The following is an 8,238-nucleotide window of genomic DNA, read 5'->3' on the forward strand; positions in this document are numbered from 1 at the left end:
TATATAAAACAATTTATAATTTCAATATAATTATTATATTAATAATAGTTTATAACATATAACTCGATTAACTAATATTAATAATTATATAATTTAATTATGTAATAATTGTTATAACTTATTTGTTATTATTAATAATTTAATAATTATTTTTAGTTATTTGATAATTATTCTAATAGTACTAATAATATTTATTATTATAACTATAGTATATTTATATTTAAAAAATATAACATCACTTTGAGAATTAATTAATTATAAAAATTATATAGTTATTTTATTTATTAATATATATAAATAATCATTTTTTAAATAATTCTAATTTGAAAAGTAAAGAATATATTTTTATATATTAAAATATTTTAGTTATATATCAAATTATTAATATTATCATTTATATTATTACATTATAATAAATATAATTATATTATAATTAATTATAATATATTTAATATAAATATAATTAATATTAATATTTAAATATTCATTAATTAAATAATATTATATTATATAAATATTATTAGATAATATATTTTAATATTACTTAATTATATATAATCTAAATTAGATTTATAATATATAATATATTTATATATATTAATAATTATTATTAAACTAACTATTTGATAATTTAATAATTATAAATAACTATAATTAATTATTAAAAAGTAGATTAAATATCATCTAAATTAATATAATAATATTAATTATAAGTATTAACATACTTAATATATAATAATTTATAAGAATTTAAAATTTAATATTAACTTAATATTAATTATATTAATAATTAATAAAAATAAATTATCTATAAGTTAGGAATATGTTGAATTTATTAATAATGATTTGAAATTAAATATTAAAACTATTATAATTTATTTAATATATAACATTTATTTCTATTTATATCATAAACATATTGATAATTAAGTCACTTTATAATATTGTATTATTATTAATTTATATTTATATAATTACTTAAATAACATCACATTATTATTAATATATTATAATTATAAGATTATAAATTAATAATTATATATAATTTATGAATATAATAAATTAATATTATTTTATATTAAATTATAATTATAAAATATAAAAGAATAATAAATTATTTATTCTAATATAATTTTATAAAAATATATTGGTTATTTTTAATAAATAATTATAATGTAATATAATTAAATTATCATAACTATTTACTTTATTTATGAACAATAAATTAATTATTAATATTATATAATTATAACTAATTATATAATTTATTAATTTATATTCTAAATATAAGTATAATATATAATATTTATAATTATTTAATAATTATTATTATTAATAGTGTAACTAATTGAAATTATATTATTTAATTATAATATATAAACTAATATATTATATTTATTAATATGCAATTAATTATTACTAATATTGGATAAATTATATAATATTAATATGATAAGATTTGAAGTAAATAATTGCTCAAATAGTCATAACTATTTGAACAAGTTTGATAAATAGATTTATTTTTTAAATCACTTTATAATTTAACAATTACTAGTTTAATTAACTAATTTATTAGTATTTATTAATTATAATTATTGTTATATTTGAAGCCTAGTTAAGACCTTTTCAAATCCTAATTGTTAAATTAGTAAAATTAATTATTGTAGTAATTTATTAAATTATCTATTACTTTAAATTTATAAATAGTTTTATAATTTTATAATATTAATTATAATATTAGAAGATTTATAATATTTTATAATTAATTAATATTATAAAATTAATGATAAATTAACAAGTGACCTGTTATATTGTTTAGTATTCAATTTTAATAATAGTAGTAATATTTCAACAATTATTAATTAATCAAATACTAAAATAATATTATATTTTTCGAATATATAAATATATATTATATATTATATATTATTTGTCAAATAATATTAAATATTTATTGTTTTATATTATAATGAATGAATATATTTTTGTATAAAAATAAACAAGTATAAATATTTAATCTATTATGAAATAACGGATAATTATTATTATTAATTTAATATAACAATAAATAATTAATAAATTCCTTTTGATTAAAGTTTATAATCCAAAATTTCAATAGTTATAATATTAAAATCAAAATTTATTTCAATTATTTGATTATTATAATGTATTACAATTTAATATAAGTATTAGTTTAAATTTTTTTAAAAATATTAATAAAATAAAATTTATTTAATAAATATTACTATTTATTATAATTTAAATGTAATATAATTGCTTCAACTCATACATGCTTATTTGAAATTAATAATTATGTTATATTATTTCTATATTAGTAATATATTAAATAATATTATTAATTATATAATTTAAATATAATACTATAATTAATATTAATATAGTTAAAATACAAATCTTAATTCATGATTACAAATAATTATTTAACTATTTGATAAAATAATCTAATTATATCATATTTATAAATTATACTAATATATTATACTATATAATTATATAATATATTATTTATTTATTAATTATATAATATTAATAACTATTATATATTTAATTTATTTATAATTATTATATTTATTTTAATTATTTATTATTATTTTAATGATTTGAAATAAATAATTGTTCAAATAGTCATAACTATTTGAACTTATTTTGTAAATAGATTTGAAATAAGTTTGTTATAATATTAAAACAATATTATTAATTAATAGCTTAATATTCAATTATATTAATTAATTATATTATAATTTAATATATAGTTATATTATATTAATTTAATATTAAAATAGTAAATTAAATTTACTATTTAATAAAATAGTCATAACTATTTGAACGTGTTATAAATAATATATTATAAATTATTATAATAATAATTATTACAATTATCTTAGTTCATTTAATACATAGTTTATATAAATAATTAAACAATTCATTATTAAAATAGTCATAATTAATTATTATAATCATTAATATATTATTAATTTTTAAATTATTAATAATACTCGTTTATTAATATTTTAAAAATTAATAAGTAAGAGATTATCTGTTTATTAAACTAATTCAAATAATTATGACTATTTAAACAATTATATATTTCAAGTCATTATAACCTTTTATTAATTAATTATTCAAATTAATAATTATATTAATATATTATAATTATAATATAATATTAAATATATTAATAAAATATATTATAATTTATCATATAATTAATATTATCTGAATAATAATTAATTATATTTAATTAATTTAAGTTAATTAATTAATTTATATTATTATAAAGTATAATAAATATTATAATATTAATTAATAATAATTATAAATTTTAAAATAATAATAATAATTTTATCCAATTATTATTAGTTATAACATAATAATTTTTATATATGATAGAGAAATTAGTTCAAATAATTATGGTACTAATGATAACTATTATGATAATTAATTTATAAATAATTATTATAATTATTATTAATATATTTAATATATTATTTGATAAATATTAATATTATATAATTATATTTATTAATATTAATAAAAAATATTAATACTAATTTATTATAATTAATTAATTACAATAATTATTAATTTATAATTATAAATTAATTTTTATTTAATAATTATATATTAAATATAATATATTTAGTTATAATATTATATAGTTATTAAAAAATTAATAATTATGACTATTTATAATAATAGTTATTATATTCTTATATTAGCTTATTTAATATTAATAATTATAATATAATAAATAATTATATTATTTAATTATTTTATTTTATTTTATTAGAATGAAACTAATAGAATATTAAACTAATAATTAATTATAACTCTTTGTTATTAATTAACTTAATATTGAATTATATTAAAATCAATAATTTATTAATTTGAAATTTTAGTTATTTATAATAAATAATCAGTAGTCATAAAATATTTGTTATTGTAAATTTATATAAATAATTAAAATTATTAATTATATTAATATTAATAAATAGTATAATTTGAGATAAGCATATGACTATTGGTTTGTTTTAATAAATTATAATAATAAATGTTTTTTGAAATATTATATATATTAACTAATTATTAATAATAATATAATTTAATATATAGTTTTATAAATATTTATTATATTTATGATTCTCTATTTAAAATCGTTATGACATTTTCTTTTGTCATAAAAGAATTGATTTGTTCATACAAACTTATTATAATTAAAATAATACTAATTTAATAATATTTTGAAAATTAATAAATAATAGATTTAAAAATTAAATTTATTTACCTAATTAGTTCAAATAGCTAAGACTATTAGAACAATTATCTATTTGAAATTGTTTTGGCCTTTTGTTTAGTTATAAAACAATTGTTTTAGTTAATACAAGTTTATTCAGAATAAATTAATATTAATTTATTAATATTCAAAAAATTAATAAGAAAGAGATTTAAAAAAATAAATCTATTTATCAACTAAATAAGTTTGAATTATAATTACTAAATTATAAAATATTATAATTATTATATAATTAATATTGTAATTCATAATTACATATTTGATATACATTTAATAAAAATATAATAATTATTTGATACTAAATTATAACTAAAATAATACTAATTAAAAATTATTGTTTTTTAATTAAGAAGAATGTTGGCCCTGAATTGATTAAAAGTTTTGATTTGACAAAACAAAAATTTGTCTAACTTGAATCAATCTCTTCTAATCTTAAATTGAACATTTTCCACTCTTATATCTTTGCAAAATTCATTTAGGAACCAAAACAAGTTAAATTCTTGAAACAAAAAGGGATTAATACATGTTTAATAGAAGGGACCGACCCCCTAAAGGAAGGGATCGATCCCCTCATTACCAAATCGATCCAGTTTTTTTCCAGAAGCAAAATTTGTGAAGTTTTGGTAAAAACCAATCGATCTTCTCCCTGTAAGGATCAATTGGCTAGGGTTTCAAGCTTACTCAATCGATCCTTCCGTTAAAAGGATGGATCACTTTTTCATACAAAATGTTTTTCTCGTTCAAATTTCCAAAAAATGGATCGATCACCTAGGTATGGAATCGATCTTCCATTAAAAGGATCGATCTGTTTGGAAAATACTGCTTTTCTCATTTGAAAATGAGCAAAATGGATCAATTCCTTTACATAAGTGATCGATCAGGTGCATTACTAGATCGATCAGGTAAGGCCTTTTATACATAATTTCAGGGTGTTTTAAAGCTGACCCAATTGATCCCCTAAAGGAAGGGACCAATCCCTTAAGTCCCAAAAAGCCCTAACGACTATATTTTGTCTGAGATTTTACAGGTTTGAAGCATTAAATACAAGGCAATGGCTCTCAACTTATTTTTACCTATAAATAAAGCCTTCCACTGTAGAACAAGAGAAAAAAAAGTTAAGAGAACTTATTGTTATTCACCAATCACCTTATTTAAACATTCAAAGCAATTCAAAGAGAAAAAAGTATAAAAAATCCTACTCATATAAGTTTTTCTCTAAATTCCTTGTCAATACTATTGTGTACTTCAAATTAACAAACATCCAACCTTAAAGAGATTCTTTAAGTTTGCAAAATACCTCAGAAAATATTGTATTGTGAGATTGTGAGCGAGGATAACCCTTAAGAATTTGTAGAGTTGATTGTGTAAAGCTTTGAGAAGTTAAATTGTATTATGTTCAACATATAATGGATCGAACTCCTTGACAAGAGAAGCTAAGGGAGATGACATAGGTGCCTAAAGAAAGGACCGAACCTTTATAAATCTTGGTGTCCAATTCTTTAACTCTATCTCTTGTTTACTCTTATTCATTATGTTTTTTTGCTTAGATAAATTGTTTTGCTGAATTTGTAATTATTAAGTATTGATTTTAAAAATTTTATTATAACCAATTCACCCCCTCTTGGTTTATTTCAAGTCTTTGAGCTAACAATTGGTATCAGAGCTAGTATTATTTTTTTGTAGGTCTAACAACCCAAGAATGATCCTAAAAATGGCTCAAAGAAATATGGTGATCAATGTGAAACAACCATCCTCAAGCTACAACAAATATAGTGGCCAACAAGAGGTGTTTCTTATGGTAAATAAAATAATTGCAACATTTCTTGAAAGTGAAAGGCATTAAATTGTAAGACCTCCTCTCTTTATTGGTGACAACTACTCATATTAGAAGATTAAGATGAGATTGTTCATTCAAGCTAATGACTATGAGGTTTAGAGGGTCATTGCAAATGGTTTTCAAATTTCAATGAAAATGGTAGATGATAGAGAGGTGATAAAGCAAGAGAGTGAATGTGATGTCAATGATATGAAGATAGTCCAACTCAATGCCAAAGTAATGCATACACTCTTTTGTGCATTGAGGCCTAGTGAGTACAATAAAGTTTTTTTGTGTGAAAATGTAAAAAAAAATTGGGATAAGTTAGCTGTCACTTATGAAGGTACAAATCAAGTGAAAAAGACAAAATTTGACATGATCACTCATGATTATGAGTTATTCAAGATGAAACCATTAGTGAGATGTCAAATCGCTTCACCAATATCATTAATGGTTTAAGGCTCTTGGGAAGACTTACTCAAATATAGAGATGGTGAAAAAAATTCTCAATAGTCTACCAAAAGATGAGAAGCTAAAGTGACCGTCATTGAAAAGTCCAAAGATCCTCACACACTCTCTTTGGATAAACTAATAGGTTCTCTTATTACCTATGAGATGAAGCTCAAAAGATGACAAGAACCAATAAAAAAAGGTGGCATTGCTCTCAAATCTACCTTTCAAGAAGATAAAGAAAATCTTGGACAAGAAGAGGATGATGAAGATGAAAAGATGGCCATGTTTACAAAGATATTCAAGAAATTCATAAGGATGAACAAATTTTCAAGTAGAAAATGACCACAAAGGGAAATGACTAAAAGAGAATCAAGTAGAAGAGAAAGGGATCAAATCATTTGCTATGAATGCAACAAATCGGGCCATATTAATTTTGATTGTCCTTTGTGGAAGAAGCAAAACATGACAAAGCCAAAGAAAAAAGCAATGGTTGCAACATGAAGCGATAGTGACTTCTCCAAAAATGAATCAAATGAGGAGAAAGTAGCCAATCTATGTCTCATGGCTCTTGATGAGCCCAAGGTAACTTTTAATCCATATGATTTATATTCATATACATTTGATGAACTACAAGATGCCTATGATGAATTAGTCATAAAATTTGAGAACATGAACATAAAAAATAAATCTATTTATCAAACTAGTTCAAATAGTTATTAATCCTTATTTGGATTAAATGAATACTAATTTATTAATATATCGACAATTAATAAGTAAAAAATTTTAAAAATAAATATGTTTACCGAACTAGATCAAATAATCATAAATATTTGATTAATTATCTATTTTAAATCATTATGACCTTTTGTTTTATCATAAAAAAATTATTTCAGTTCATATAAGCTTATTCGAAATAAATTAATACTAATTTACTAATAATCTAAAAATTAATTTGTTTACTAAATAATTTTAAATAATTATGACTATTTGAATAATTATTTATTTGAAATCACTATAACCTTTTGTTTTGTCATAAAATAAAAATTTTTATTCATACAAGCTTATTTCGAATAAAATAATATAAATTTATTAATATTAAGACAGTTAATAAGTAAAAGATTTAAAAATAAATTTGTTTACTGAATAAGTTTAAAATCGTTATGACTATTTAAGTAATTTTTTATTTGAACTTGCTATGACTTTTTGTTTTGTCATAAAACAATTGTTTCTATTCATGCAAGTTTATTCATATTAAAATAATATTAATTTATTAATATTTTGATAAGTAAAATATTTAAAAAATAAATATGTTTATGGAATAAGTTCAAATAGTGATGACCATTTAAATAATTATCTATTTCAAATTATTATGACATTTTCTTTTGTAATAAATGAATTATTTCAGTTCATACAAACATATCTGAAGTAAAATAATACTAATTTATTAATATTCTGAATATTAATGAGTCAGAGAATTAAAAAAAGAATTTTTTTATCGAATAAGTTTAAATATTTATGACTATCTAAACAATTATCTATCACAAAATATTATGACTTTATGTTTTGTCATAAAACAATTAGTTTTATTCATGTAAGCTCATTTCGAAAAAAATAATTTATTAATTAATTTTATATCAATTATTAACTAATTATT

The sequence above is a fragment of the Durio zibethinus genome, chromosome 2 (assembly GCF_047325235.1).
Source record: "Durio zibethinus cultivar Kanyao isolate XHJ-2024 chromosome 2, ASM4732523v1, whole genome shotgun sequence".
Lineage (NCBI taxonomy): Eukaryota > Viridiplantae > Streptophyta > Magnoliopsida > Malvales > Malvaceae > Durio > Durio zibethinus.